This window comes from Thunnus thynnus, chromosome 5 (genome assembly GCF_963924715.1).
Source record: "Thunnus thynnus chromosome 5, fThuThy2.1, whole genome shotgun sequence".
Taxonomy (NCBI): domain Eukaryota; kingdom Metazoa; phylum Chordata; class Actinopteri; order Scombriformes; family Scombridae; genus Thunnus; species Thunnus thynnus.
Window position 1 is genome coordinate 35594022 of NC_089521.1, and position 15000 is coordinate 35609021.

General features: G+C 44.1%; 1 long non-coding RNA gene across 1 annotated transcript in view; it reads right to left on the reverse strand.

Annotated features, from left to right (window-relative positions):
* Positions 1-11689: 11689 nt before the first annotated feature.
* LOC137183741 (uncharacterized) overlaps positions 11690-15000 on the reverse strand; it is a 21965-nt gene continuing 18654 nt past the window's right edge. The window contains exons 3-5 of the long non-coding RNA XR_010928531.1: positions 14769-14841; positions 12981-13076; positions 11690-12321 (exon numbers count right to left, since the gene is read on the reverse strand). This is a non-coding gene — a long non-coding RNA (uncharacterized lncRNA). The remainder of the gene's footprint in view (positions 12322-12980; positions 13077-14768; positions 14842-15000) is intronic.

Genomic DNA, 15000 nt, shown 5'->3' on the forward strand with positions numbered 1-15000 from the left:
AAATACTTTCAGTAAAACATTGTCAGTATTGATCGACTCCAGAGGAGTTTAGTTTACGTAGGCAGTGATGTAAACAATACAAGATTCCAGTTAAGATGCATCAGCAGGTTTGAGAGTTCTATTTCCTTGATCCTTTAGAACTGACTTAACTTCTCCGACAGTAATCTGGAGCTCTGATGGTTTCAGGTCCTTCTGTCGACTGTTTCAGGAGGACACAACGTATTTAAAAGCTGATTCTGTCCTCAGCAGCCTTCAGTCTGCAGATACGAAAGCTGCTGAGAAATTATTTCCAAAGACGATGCTTTGAATTTGACACCAATGAGCGACAACATATTGTGTTGTGTGTTCAGCGGGGGAGACATATGGAGACGGAAAGACGAGAGAGTTTCAGAGGAAACGACTTCAGAAGAACAGAAGGAAGAAATGTTCCACATGAAAGTCAGAGACTCTCTTTATTTTAAATTTGTTGCTCACTGATCATTTTCATCCAGTTTCTGTTGGTTCAACCCGTCTGTTTATTCCACCAACTGAACAAACACATGGACATCATGTCACTCGCCACATTTCCAATCAATCAATCAATCAATCAATCAATCAATCAATCAATCAATCAATCAGTAAATCCATATTTGACCAGGTGTCATGGACTGTGTTACATCTCTGTTGAGTCTTTTTGGTCACATGGTTTTGCTTGTTGATGTGATTTGCGTTGTAGGTTTAAAGGACTGTCTTGTGTTATTATTTATTATGTTGTTGTTTACTTGTGTTTATTTTCATGTGTATTCGTGGACAGATGAATGCACGCTGGGTTGTATTTAGAGGATTGTGTGCTCTGGAGTCAGCCTGTCTGAACCTGCCCTGCATCAGCCTCGCAGCCCCTCCTGCTCCGTGCACGAGCCTCAGCCCTGCTCCGTGCACGAGCCTCAGCCCTGCTCCGTGCACGAGCCTCAGCCCTGCTTCATGGGCTGCATCCCAAGTCTCTTAAATTGCATCCATGTTTCCCTCGCTGGCGTCTTCGTCCCTCCCACCGTGGATGCAGGAGAGACGCAAGGAAACCAAGCAAGGAGAGGAAACAGGAAATGTGTTTTAAGAGACATGAGACGTCTGTTTCTGATGACGGCAACAGCTGATCACAGCTGATCCAGCTGTCAGTCAGCTGATCACAGCTGGATCAGCTGACTGACAGCTGGATCAGCTGATCACAGCTGGATCAGCTGATCACAGCTGTGATCAGCTGTCAGTCAGCTGTAGAAACTTCTGATGGAGTTTGTGTCTGTACACATGTGCACTGTGTTAACACTAATAAAGGTTCACAGTTATCACTGCAGCAGCTGTTTCCTCTCTGCAGCTGTTTCCTGTTTAACAAACATAAATAAAAACCTGCATTCTGTATTTATACTGTGTCCTGCTCAGACACACAGGAACCATTTCTACTGGCAGAATGCATTTATACTATTTATTGATTATTTGTATCTGTATTTTTTGATAATCCTGATAGTGAATTCATTATTCAATAACCCAGAATATGATCAGAGTGTCTCCTGAACACTGGGAAATATGTATTTGGTTAAATGTTTCAGGGAAAATGGAAATGATGTAACTCATATCAAACCCGACGTTCAGGAATTTTCAGCCTCACATGTGACTGAATGTAAATGACGATAAATGATGTAAAATATAAATGTGTTGAACTGTTATTATGGATCAAATTAAAGTCAGGAAGAGTCTGTCTGTCAGCAAGAAACAGTTTAATGGAGGAAATAACATCATGAAAAGAAAAACCTTTCTAATACATGAAGAAAGTTGTTTTTGGTTCTTTTATTGATCAGACCGACAATTAACAGATTTTAACTATATGATGAATCAGAAAACAAATAAAGCATAAAACTCGGGAGTGAACCACATATTTAATCTATAATCTGTCACTTCGGTGTGAAACTGCAGTGATGTATCAGATCAGTCTGATCAGCTGCAGCGTCCAATCAATAACTGATATCCAATAAGGGGGCGTGTCGGCTGGTAAAAGACTTCCTGTGAGGCTGCTCTCATGTTTCCTCCTCGCTCCTCAAAGATCTCTCCTCGCTCCTCAGAGCAGAATAAGAGACTTGGGACGCTCGTCAAAATGGCGCATCAGGAACAACGTCCGGTTCAGGCGAGGAGACATAAAATAAGAGACTTGTGTCTCTGCACAACCCTCAGCAGCACATCTGTCTGTGATCGGCTGAGACGGGTGTCCGTCAGGAAAACCTTCCCTTCCTGCAACCTCAGAAAGTTCTTTATGCAACAATAGTTTTAAAATCATCACAACACACACATCAGAAAATGTGTAATTTGGCTTTTTATGTCAAAAATAATCCTGCGTATATATTTCAAAGAGAGAAGCTGAAGATTTCAGTAAAGAGTTTTAATGTTCCTGAAGCTGAAATGATATTCTGTTCATATACAAATAAACTGCAACAGTAAAACATTTTGCTGAATCACATTTTCTCTCAACATGAGGAGAAAATGTTGTTAATTAATGTGTTTGAATTGTAAAACTGTTGATAGTGAACTTGTGAAACGTTCAGAGACGACAGACCTGGTTGTTTTATTCCTGCGGCAGCTTGAACGTGTTCGTGGACGTGTTCAGACTCTGGCAGCACTCGGTTCAGCTCAGAGAAAGATCCTGGTCTCTGAACCCAACCTGCTGTCAGAGTCCTGGATCCACCCCGACCTCTGACCCCCGACCTCCCGCTGCACATGGATACGTAGCTTCATTACTGTGAACATCATCCAGGCAGAGATTACGTCTGTTAACACGATGTCACTGGGAAACAGTTTAGTCGTATCTGAAGGTGATTTCTAGGAGACAGGGATGCAGGATCTGGTCTGTAAAGCCTCCCCAGGGTCCCCGTCCTCTCTCTTGGAGTCATAACTCAGTCAGACCTGAACACTCAGACATGACATATTGATCTGTGATGTCTGATTTCACCAATGAACCTCCATAAATCCATAAAGAGGCTGCAGAACATCCAGTGATAGTCGTCTGTACATCCATGTTACACTACAAACAGGAGCTGATCCACATGACCTTTAATGGAGACTACATAGATATCCTATATATGAATTAGTGATAGAGAGCAAGACAACTCAGTTATAATAACTTCATTAAATCAGGTGTAAAGACGTGTCTGAAAGCAGCAGCTGATGTTTCAACCGTACATCTGATGTTTGTATTTATGTTGATGTTTCCATCGTTCTTTACTCTCCTTCCTAAACTACCAGAAGACATGAACTCTTCAGTGATCAGATTACTTTAGTAACTCAATATGAGCCTCACAGTTGTTGTAGGAACATGATTGATCCAACAACTCTGTGACTGATCAATACCAGAATAAGAAGCTCCCTCTGGAGGGAAATTAAAATGTCCACACGGAGAACAACACAGTGTGTTTATTTTTTGCTTTTCTGATGATTCGCTGGTGAGTTTAAACAAAAGCTCAGATAAAATCCAGCTTGGAGGATTTTAGAATCTGTATTCGAAAAGCGATCTGCAGCTTTAAGAATGAGATTAGTATCGAGTTTTGTATTGATCCTCTTAGTGAGGCTGATCCTAACTATAACAACTAAATTACCCATAATCCTCTGATAGCCGAGCACATATGACACCACTTTGACCCAGAAAATACAGAGATTGAGAATCCTGGTGTTTTATTTGTTTTATCCTGAGTGAACTTACATCTCATGCAAACGAGAGTCATAAATGATCTGCAGGACAGAACAGCTGCAGGATGAATAAATGAATCTCCAGCAACATGTCAGCTAACTGAACGTCATTGGGACACATGTTGGACTTTATAAAACTCATTAAGACTTCAACAGCAACATCAGTTTAAAGCCTGAGAGAACCAGAAACTGACCTCTAAGACTCGAGATACTGATCACATTTGTGCAGGTACGTCCTCAGTGTTGTAAGAGCACATGAACACAGGAGAGAAGAAACACACGAGGGAAACACAACAACCAGCGAAACCCACATGACCAGAAAGCAACCAAACATACATCAGATAAGCCGTCTCCCACACAGTCCAATACACACAGAGCAGGAGTCCGAGGGCAGCTGGTGGACAACAAGAGTCTCCAGAGTCAATGACAGAACCATGACAAGCTTTCACACATCACTGTTAAACAATAATGATGTTTTATGATGTGACAACACTGTGGTTAAAGGTGCTATTTGCTATGTGAAGATATGGAGGAGTGATGGCATCCTGAGCAGAGAATGAAGTCACACTCCCTCTGTGTGTGTTGTAGTCTGAGCTTCCCTGTTCTTTGTTTTGGAAGCTGGTCCAGCTGCATGTGCATGTGAGTCCCTCCATGTCCTCCACGTCCATTTCCAAGATGGTGGCTGCATCACAAACTTTCTCAAATTACAGCTAACGAGCTCACTAAAATATGTTTCTGAAAACATTTGAGGCAGAAATCGTCAACGCAGTAACAGAATCTTGATCTATATTTGATCAGCACTGCGTAGTTTGAGTTGGCCGCTTTCTTTTCCCCCTCAGCTTTATTGAATAAACGGCACATGTTTGTTTTGGTCTGAGATGCTGGTGCTATAGTGTGACATCTAGTGGCTGAATATCATGGATTGCAATTTTAAGGTCTGGTTAGGTTTAGGGAAAGATGATGGTTTGGGTTAAAATTTCCTACTTCTTTAAAGTTAAGCCACCTCTGTCGTCATGGCTACAATAATAATCACGGGGTTATGGTTAGGGGTTATGTTGGGTTAAAGCCTCCATCCAGCCTCCTCCTCTGACTGCACCACTGCTCCACCTCGCAGTTACTGCGACCGCTAGATGGCAGCTGGCACTCAAACGTTACTGTAACCGGTTTTTTGGGCGCCTGACATTATGACCTGTTGTGTTGTTTTTCTTGGAGGTCAGACTATATAAATCAGACCGCGGTGAATGAAGCAAGCAGAGAGAAGTTCACCTCCACAGTGATGCTGTTGGCTGAAACTTCGTCACAACAGATTCACACTGACGTCCTCTTTCTATGGATATTACAGAAAATATTACAGTCTGTTCATGCAGAACTGTTCGAATAGTTTTACTGAGTCTAACATGGGCCTAAAGTGTGCACTGTAAGTTTTATAATGAAGGAAAGAATGGAATTAAAAAAGAATGTTGGATCATGAAACTTCAGTCACTGGACAGCTGAAGTCTGCTCAACAAATAAATAACCAGCGTATGCTCTGTAATTATAATATATGATTAATGTATATATTTTATACATTAATAAATAAAATTATATCCCTAATATGACTTAGCCATGATGAGACACAGCAGGAACCAGTGGGCACGCAACGGTAACTGACAGATGATGATGATGATGTCACAGACCAGAAAATAGTAATAGAGATGGAGGATGGATGTTACAGTGTGCAGTGCAGAGAGGGAGGATGGATGTTAGAGTGCAGTGCAGAGAGGGAGGATGGATGTTACTGTGTGTAGTGCAGAGAGGGAGGATGGATGTTACTGTGTGTAGTGCAGAGAGGGAGGATGGATGTTACTGTGTGTAGTGCAGAGAGGGAGGATGGATGTTACAGTGTGCAGTGCAGAGAGGGAGGATGGATGTTACAGTGTGTAGTGCAGAGAGGGAGGATGGATGTTACTGTGTGTAGTGCAGAGAGGGAGGATGGATGTTACTGTGTGTAGTGCAGAGAGGGAGGATGGATGTTACTGTGTGTAGTGCAGAGAGGGAGGATGGATGTTACAGTGTGCAGTGCAGAGAGGGAGGATGGATGTTACAGTGTGTAGTGCAGAGAGGGAGGATGGATGTTACAGTGCAGTGCAGAGAGGGAGGATGGATGTTACAGTGTGCAGTGCAGAGAGGGAGGATGGATGTTACAGTGCAGTGCAGAGAGGGAGGATGGATGTTACTGTGTGTAGTGCAGAGAGGGAGGATGGATGTTACAGTGCAGTGCAGAGAGGGAGGATGGATGTTACAGTGTGTAGTGCAGAGAGGGAGGATGGATGTTACAGTGCAGTGCAGAGAGGGAGGATGGATGTTACAGTGCAGTGCAGAGAGGGAGGATGGATGTTACTGTGTGTAGTGCAGAGAGGGAGGATGGATGTTACAGTGCAGTGCAGAGAGGGAGGATGGATGTTACTGTGTGTAGTGCAGAGAGGGAGGATGGATGTTACAGTGCAGTGTAGAGAGGGAGGATGGATGTTACAGTGTGCAGTGCAGAGAGGGAGGATGGATGTTAGTGTTTATAGTGCAGAGAGGGAGGATGGATGTTAGTGTTTATAGTGCAGAGAGGGAGGATGGATGTTAGAGTGTGTAGTGCAGAGAGGGAGGATGGATGTTACAGTGTGTAGTGCAGAGAGGGAGGATGGATGTTACAGTGTGTAGTGCAGAGAGGGAGGATGGATGTTACTGTGTGTAGTGCAGAGAGGGAGGATGGATGTTAGTGTTTATAGTGCAGAGAGGGAGGATGGATGTTACAGTGTGTAGTGCAGAGAGGGAGGATGGATGTTAGTGTTTATAGTGCAGAGAGGGAGGATGGATGTTACAGTGCAGTGCAGAGAGGGAGGATGGATGTTAGTGTTTATAGTGCAGAGAGGGAGGATGGATGTTACAGTGTGTAGTGCAGAGAGGGAGGATGGATGTTACAGTGTGTAGTGCAGAGAGGGAGGATGGATGTTAGTGTGCAGTGCAGAGAGGGAGGATGGATGTTAGTGTTTATAGTGCAGAGAGGGAGGATGGATGTTACAGTGCAGTGCAGAGAGGGAGGATGGATGTTAGTGTTTATAGTGCAGAGAGGGAGGATGGATGTTACAGTGTGTAGTGCAGAGAGGGAGGATGGATGTTACAGTGTGTAGTGCAGAGAGGGAGGATGGATGTTACAGTGTGTAGTGCAGAGAGGGAGGATGGATGTTACAGTGTGCAGTGCAGAGAGGGAGGATGGATGTTACAGTGTGCAGTGCAGAGAGGGAGGATGGATGTTACAGTGTGCAGTGCAGAGAGGGAGGATGGATGTTAGAGTGCAGTGCAGAGAGGGAGGATGGATGTTACTGTGCAGTGCAGAGAGGGAGGATGGATGTTAGAGTGTGCAGTGCAGAGAGGGAGGATGGATGTTAGTGTGCAGTGCAGAGAGGGAGGATGGATGTTAGAGTGCAGTGCAGAGAGGGAGGATGGATGTTACAGTGTGCAGTGCAGAGAGGGAGGATGGATGTTAGAGTGCAGTGCAGAGAGGGAGGATGGATGTTAGAGTGCAGTGCAGAGAGGGAGGATGGATGTTAGAGTGCAGTGCAGAGAGGGAGGATGGATGTTAGTGTGCAGTGCAGAGAGGGAGGATGGATGTTACAGTGCAGTGCAGAGAGGGAGGATGGATGTTAGTGTGCAGTGCAGAGAGGGAGGATGGATGTTACAGTGTGCAGTGCAGAGAGGGAGGATGGATGTTAGAGTGTGCAGTGCAGAGAGGGAGGATGGATGTTACAGTGCAGTGCAGAGAGGGAGGATGGATGTTACAGTGCAGTGCAGAGAGGGAGGATGGATGTTACAGTGTGCAGTGCAGAGAGGGAGGATGGATGTTAGAGTGCAGTGCAGAGAGGGAGGATGGATGTTACAGTGTGCAGTGCAGAGAGGGAGGATGGATGTTACTGTGCAGTGCAGAGAGGGAGGATGGATGTTAGAGTGCAGTGCAGAGAGGGAGGATGGATGTTACTGTGCAGTGCAGAGAGGGAGGATGGATGTTACAGTGCAGTGCAGAGAGGGAGGATGGATGTTAGTGTGCAGTGCAGAGAGGGAGGATGGATGTTACAGTGTGCAGTGCAGAGAGGGAGGATGGATGTTAGAGTGTGCAGTGCAGAGAGGGAGGATGGATGTTACAGTGCAGTGCAGAGAGGGAGGATGGATGTTACAGTGCAGTGCAGAGAGGGAGGATGGATGTTACAGTGTGCAGTGCAGAGAGGGAGGATGGATGTTAGAGTGCAGTGCAGAGAGGGAGGATGGATGTTACAGTGTGCAGTGCAGAGAGGGAGGATGGATGTTACTGTGCAGTGCAGAGAGGGAGGATGGATGTTAGAGTGCAGTGCAGAGAGGGAGGATGGATGTTACTGTGCAGTGCAGAGAGGGAGGATGGATGTTAGTGTGCAGTGCAGAGAGGGAGGATGGATGTTAGAGTGCAGTGCAGAGAGGGAGGATGGATGTTACAGTGTGCAGTGCAGAGAGGGAGGATGGATGTTAGAGTGCAGTGCAGAGAGGGAGGATGGATGTTACAGTGTGCAGTGCAGAGAGGGAGGATGGATGTTAGAGTGCAGTGCAGAGAGGGAGGATGGATGTTAGTGTGCAGTGCAGAAGGAGAAGCCAGTGCAAACAGAAAGCAGATCTGTTCATGTGCATTGAGTCTGTTAAAGATCAATGAAAGTCAGCAGCTCTGCTTTGTTTTGCAGCAAACTGTGCGACTCAGTCGATCACATGATTACAGAGCAGCCAGTCTTTCGCTGGGCCAACACTCTGTTGATAAACTTCCCATCCAATTACTACATGTCATAATTCTGCACTGAGGTTGGTAATGAGGTCTAATGCTGTCCCGTATGATAATTCCCCCGCCGGATGCGAGCTTGATCAGATGTTGAGCTTTGTAATTAGAGCAGCTGAAAATCATTATTTGGTGTTCAAATAGAAAATGATGTTGGTGGGAAGTCAATTTGTGCCGGCTCTGTGAAGCGTAGACAAGAATCTAATGATTTAATTACAGTTGTAAGCTCCTTGGATCATACTTCAGTGGAGAGGAGACTGTGGTGGTGGTGGGGGGGGGGGGGGGGGGGGGGGGGGGGGCAGAAGGTGATAACCTTAAGAGAGTAAGTTCTGCTGCTCAGATCGAAATATCACATCTCTCCTCACATTCAGAGGCTTTCATCAGTGAAAAACCTCTCTGAATATAATAATATAACTCTGATGCTTTTATCCAAAATGGTTAAAGAGTCAGTATACCCCCCCCCCCCCAAAAAAAAACCCCAACAACAACAGTATTTTAATTATTGGTGAACATGTTACATGATCCAACTCACCTGAAGTCCTCAGCTCCCCTCAGATATCACTCAGAGAAAATGTCATCTCAATAAAAACTCACAGTCGCTGTCAGAGTGAGACTGTTGGAGAATAAAGTTGTGAGTTTGTGACTGTTGGAGAATAAAGTTGTGAGTTTGTGACTGTTGGAGAATAAAGTTGTGAGTTTGTGACTGTTGGAGAATAAAGTTGTGAGTTTGTGACTGTTGGAGAATAAAGTTGTGAGTTTGTGACTGTTGGAGAATAAAGCGTGCTGCTGTCTGACGATGATGATCTCCTGGTTTTCGGTGAAGAGCCTCACAGGGAGCTCTGATGGTGTCCAGGCTGGTCGTTCTCTTTAATCAGCGCTGCCTGCGGCTCATGGAGAGGCAGACTCCTGGCTCTCTGCAGGCCTGCTGGGCACACCTTTACCCAGGAAAACACATCGCTCCATGACAGCACGCGATCTGTCAGTCAGCGACGCTCTGCTGAGAAGGATTGTGGGAGTTTATGTCACTGAAGGAGCTGCAGGACGTCACCAACAATAACTGCCTGTTTCTGTCTGTGGAGAAGAACAACATGATCTCTGACGCGTTATCAGATACAGAAACAGGAAACACTTTTAACATCACAATGATCAGTGATGCTAAGAGAGAACGTCAACAACATTTAATTAAAACTTCATCTATTAACCTTTCACACATGGAATATGTAACATTTCTACCTGTTAAAGTGATGCTGTCTGTGTGTGACGGCACTCACAGATCAGATCAACTGTTTGTTTCCTGTATTTTCTTTCACATAGTTGGAATGATTTTATATTCCAGAGCAGTATGATCCAAACTGAGACGTCCTCTCAACAAAAACTACATCTGAGTCGTGTACGTTGCAGTGCCAGGGCCCCCCAGCAGCGACGGAGGAAGTCTGCTGATGTTATTATAACCTGACTCACCAGACGGTTTGTTACACAGAACCATCTGAGAATCGTCCATGGAACCTGTTTGGAAAAGGGCGGGAACTTCAAAAAAAACTTTCAACATGAGAGTGATCAGACTGATCAGAGACTTTTCCTCTGTGAACTAAGACACCATTCTTCTTCTTCTTCTTCCTCTTCTTCTTCTTCCTCTTCTTCTTCTTCTGTGGTTGCAGTATCACATCAGAGGCTTCATTGTGGAAACCTTTGATGTGTCTTTTCAGCTCATTAGGCCTCATTTCCTTTTGACTGGAAGTCATGGCGACGGACACAAAGACTAAGTGATGAGTTAGGCTTTAAACAACCAATCATCAGCGCCACACAGACACTGCATTGCATTGTTGTCCCCCCCCCCCCCCCCCCCACAGAGGCATCAGGTCTGAAAAGAGTCAAATCTGCAGAGTTTTGTCACTAAATATCTGTTGATTGTCTGACAGCGGCTGTAAAACGCTGGTTCTTGATGGAAACAAGCTTGTAACTGCAGACTGATGCAGCTGCAGCTGAGGAATCTCATCGGGGTTATGGGTTATGGGTTGCGACCAGCTTTGACTGCAGTCCATTACAGACGTGACCGACAACCAGCAGACTGACGGAGGAGGAGACTGTGGAGTTAGAAGCTTTTATTCAGAACACCTTCCATGTGTATCAGTGCATGAAGGAGATTCATTTTACAGATTAACAGATGAAAAACACTTCATTTATAATTCAGAAGGATTTCTGTCACCTGAACAACAAACAACTGTGTGAAACCAGAACACAGATGTCAAACACACACTAAGAATCAGCTGAGATGTTGTTGACTGGTTTCACTGGTACTCGACTGGTTTCACTGGTACTCAGCAGGTTTTTGTTAGTTTAGGTGATTTTGTGTCAGGTGGAGTTCCTCAGGGAAGCGTTCTGGGTCCTTTTCTATTTTCTTTATGTTCATTCTGGGCTGCGTGATCAGTCAGCATAACGTCAGATATCATCCTCCTGTTGGCTTTATCATTATTGTCTTTAATGTTTTAATGTGTATCTTTAATTGATGGCAGCTTAAAGGATCATTCTGATGATTTTCTATATTTGTCTTCACGTTTGGATCCAAACCAACGATGAACTGATCTACTAACAGGTGTTGTGTTTGTATATCGAAGCTGATATATCTGATTCCTCTGTTGTTGACGGTGAGTCAAACGGCTGCACTGGGTCACATGATCCTTTATCATGAGTTAGTTTGTTTAGAAACGGCTCCAAACACTAATAACAGCATCATGTTTGTGGTCAGAGGTGGAAACATTCAACCATCAGGCCACATTCATGGAAACAGTCTGTGTTCTCCTGAACTAACAGCTCTGTTTGCTCAGTGGCTTTTAGTCACACATGGACTAAATCTGAGAGTTTGATGCTTCGCTAATTTGCACATTATCCGGGGAGAGCGTTTTGTTATTAGTGTTGAGTGTGTCCTCCCACCAATCGTCTCATTTCCTTCTTATCATTTACACAAACACTGCTGGTATGGCTTATTAAGGCTCATAATGAGCTTTATGTGATGAGCCAGCCGACAGTGTGGAAGTTAATGAAGACGTTTATGAGACGGTGAAAGAGCGCGAGACGGGAAACCTGATGGAGAAGAACAGCAGAGACAGCGAGGACTCGAGTCAAACATCTGTGTTTTTACTGTTTGTCACGGTGCTGAAAAAATGTTTTCAATATAAACTTTATTCACTTAGAACTTAGTTCTGCCTTTTATTACAGTATCAAGAGAAATTATGAACATTTTTACGAACCAGGTTGACATTTCTTGTATTTTCTCATTTGAATCCTGTAATTAACAGTTACCAGCAACCAACAGTTGACCGTGATATATTAATACTTCAATTATTAAACAAAAACAAAAAGGAAAACTTCTGAACATGAGTCTTGATTGTCTCTCCTCACTTGTAAGTTGCTTTGGATAAGTCTGCCAAGTGACTGAATGTAAATGACAAAAAGAACCAAATCGTCACATTTGAAGGTCTGAAATTTCAGAATATTTGATTTTTTTCACTTGAAAAATGATTGAAACCATGAATTGATTTCCAAACCAATCAGCTAATGAATTAATCATCTAATGTTGTCAGAAAGGTCGTCAGTGTGAGACAGAACATGAATCCGGGTTTGTGGCTGCCGGCAGGAACGTAAACGTCACACTTGCAGGTCCAACGCAGCGTGAGAGGCCGACTGAGGCGGCGTCCCGAACTCCAGGTTGAGCTGTCCCTGACTGCGAGAGCGAGACAGCAGCAAGGACGGCAGAGCGTAACGCTGCGTCCGTCGTATCCGAGAAAACCTCCCACCTGGAACCAGATTCACACTGATGAGTAACAGCGTTCAGGTCTCCGACCGTGAAAACCTTCAGGTGTGTTAGAAACACGCAGCAAGCATCAATAAAACTGATCCTCTCTGAGCGGATGTTTAATTATTATATACTGCAACTTTTTGATTCAGTTTGCAGATTCTGAAGATGAAACTCAGAATTATTCAGTTTAAGTCGTTAAACTTTACTTTAAAAACATCAGAAAGGAACATTTTTATCCTTTTTATCTCAAAATGCTGACTTGCTATAACTGTGACTTGCTTTCTCAGACTTTTAGCTTCATGAGTCAAGTTTTTATCTATAATTTAGTCAAAATATTGACAAACCATGAGCATTTTTTAAAAATCATGACTAACTTTATTTCTTCCATATTCCAATATTATTGGAAGTGAAATGATTAATCAAGTATTGAAATAATGTCCAGTTAATTTTCTTTTAATTGATTAATCGTTCTGATGGTTGCAGCCGTCGTTTGTGATCTGATATCTGTGCTGGACATGCTGCTGTCAGGTCACATGACTCCTAATGACCTTAATGTGAGAAACGAATAGTAAACTCTGTGAACCAATCAGAAGCCAGACTTATGTTTATTATAGCAACATAGCAACAGGGAAGGATGTCTGGACAATCATATCTCACCTGACTGAGGGTCTGGTCTGCTGAAGATGTCGGTGCAGCCGCTCCAGTAGTGAGCAGCCATCTTCCCGTGATAATCTCTAATGTTGCTTTTAGCATCTGATGAAAAAAAGAGAAAAACACATCAGAGTTTATGAAGTGATGGTGAAACACAGTGTTTAATACATTACTCCAACTGGACTTCCTGGATCATCCATCCTCATCTTTAGAAACCTGACAGTGTTTTCTGCTTTTTGACTGGTTTATATGCTGCATATACAGGTTCAGTATTGACTTTAACAGCTCTTTGCTGTTGTGTGAAGCAGGCGTGTTTCCTGCAGGATGAATGTTGTGTATAAATACAGTTTCTGCTCCCACATGTCCAACTCTCAGTAAGTTAAATCTGGACTCATGTTGATATCTGAGGAGGAACATCAGATATCAACATGAGGAACAACGTCATCGTGTTGCAGAAGACACTGAAACTAACGGTTACAGCCTGAAACTGACTCTTAAACTCTCACCAGCACTCCTCCCGCCTCCGTCAGATACAGTTAAAGGTTCCTGCAGGTTAACCCGAACCCTCCGACCCTGCTCCAACCAGCCAGACTCATTTCATCAGTTTTATCATGAACTTCAACTCTCTCAGACTATTTCCCAGAATGCCTTTTGACAACCTCCAGAGAAGCAGTTACAGACGTGTTCTCAATAACAATCATAACAATAACAATAACAGCAGCAATAACCGGGGAAGGACACCAACAGGACCGCGAAGGACCGCGAAGGCTCGGCCCAGAACCCTTCCTGTGAGATGAGAAAGCACAAAAAAACTCTGGAGAAGAAGCAAAGTTAGTGACATGCATTGATGTTACATGAATACATACAGATGGAGAGGAGGAGGAGGAGGAGGAGCTCAGTGCATCATGGGAAGTCCCCCAGTAGTCTAGGCCTATAGCAGCATAACTAAGGGCTGATCCAAGGCGAGCCTGGTCGGCCCTAACTATAAGCTTTATCATATTATATTATCATATCATATTTATTTGTTGATGAAAAATGTCAAATAGTTCATCAAAGTTCTCATTTTATTGGAGTTTATTTAGTGACGTTTCAGGAGCAGAAGCACTAAAACACTAAATGAAGTATTTTTTAGCTGCAGAGTGACGGAGTGATGCAGAGGTTTGAACATATAACAGGAAGTGAATCACTTTAATATAAATACAACTATCTGATTGACAGGTCAGGACTCTGAGGTCGCTGTGACTCTGAGGCCGCTGTGACTCTGAGGTCGCTGTGACTCTGAGGTCGCTGTGACTCTGATGGTGGCGGCGGCGGCGGCCGTATGAACGGCTGCAGAGGATCAGACCGCAGCTCTGCACATCATCGGGACTCATTAGCAGCAGTATGAACGCCGCCTCTTGCTGGTTGGGGGGGCTGCAGGGTGGAGGCGGGGGGGGGGGGGGTCAGGACTGGACTTGTCAGTCTGGTGTTGGAGGGTCTTTTGTGTCTGCCAGAGATGATTTACATCACTGCTGTCTTCCCCTTTCAGAGAGTCTGCGAGGCGTGAAGACGCCGTTTGATTCTCAACGTGTGAATATGAATCAAATCCTCACACGTTACAACAACAAGAGTCCAAATAATATGAAAACAATATTTCCAAACCGTTTGCACGTATTTAGTTAAAGATGCTTTACAGTGAAGGAGGAGAAAATATTCACAGGTTTTAATGGGGGAGGAGAGGTTGGTTTAAAAGCACCAAGCCGAGTATTTAGTGTTAGAATATGTGTGGAGGATGCTGAAGGTGGACTGACTCACTGTAAGTGTTGATCAGGATGTGGACGACGTGCTGGTGGCCGTGAATGGAGGCGAGGTGGAGAGCTGTGTAACCCTGTAAACACAAGTTTCACTGTTCAACACACGACAGACAAACTTTAACCAGGTTTCATCCAAACGATCTCATGAACATCACATGAAATCTCATCCATTCATACGTGAATATTCAACCAGTCTCACATCAAAATGTCCACGGTGTAAAACGTACTAGTTT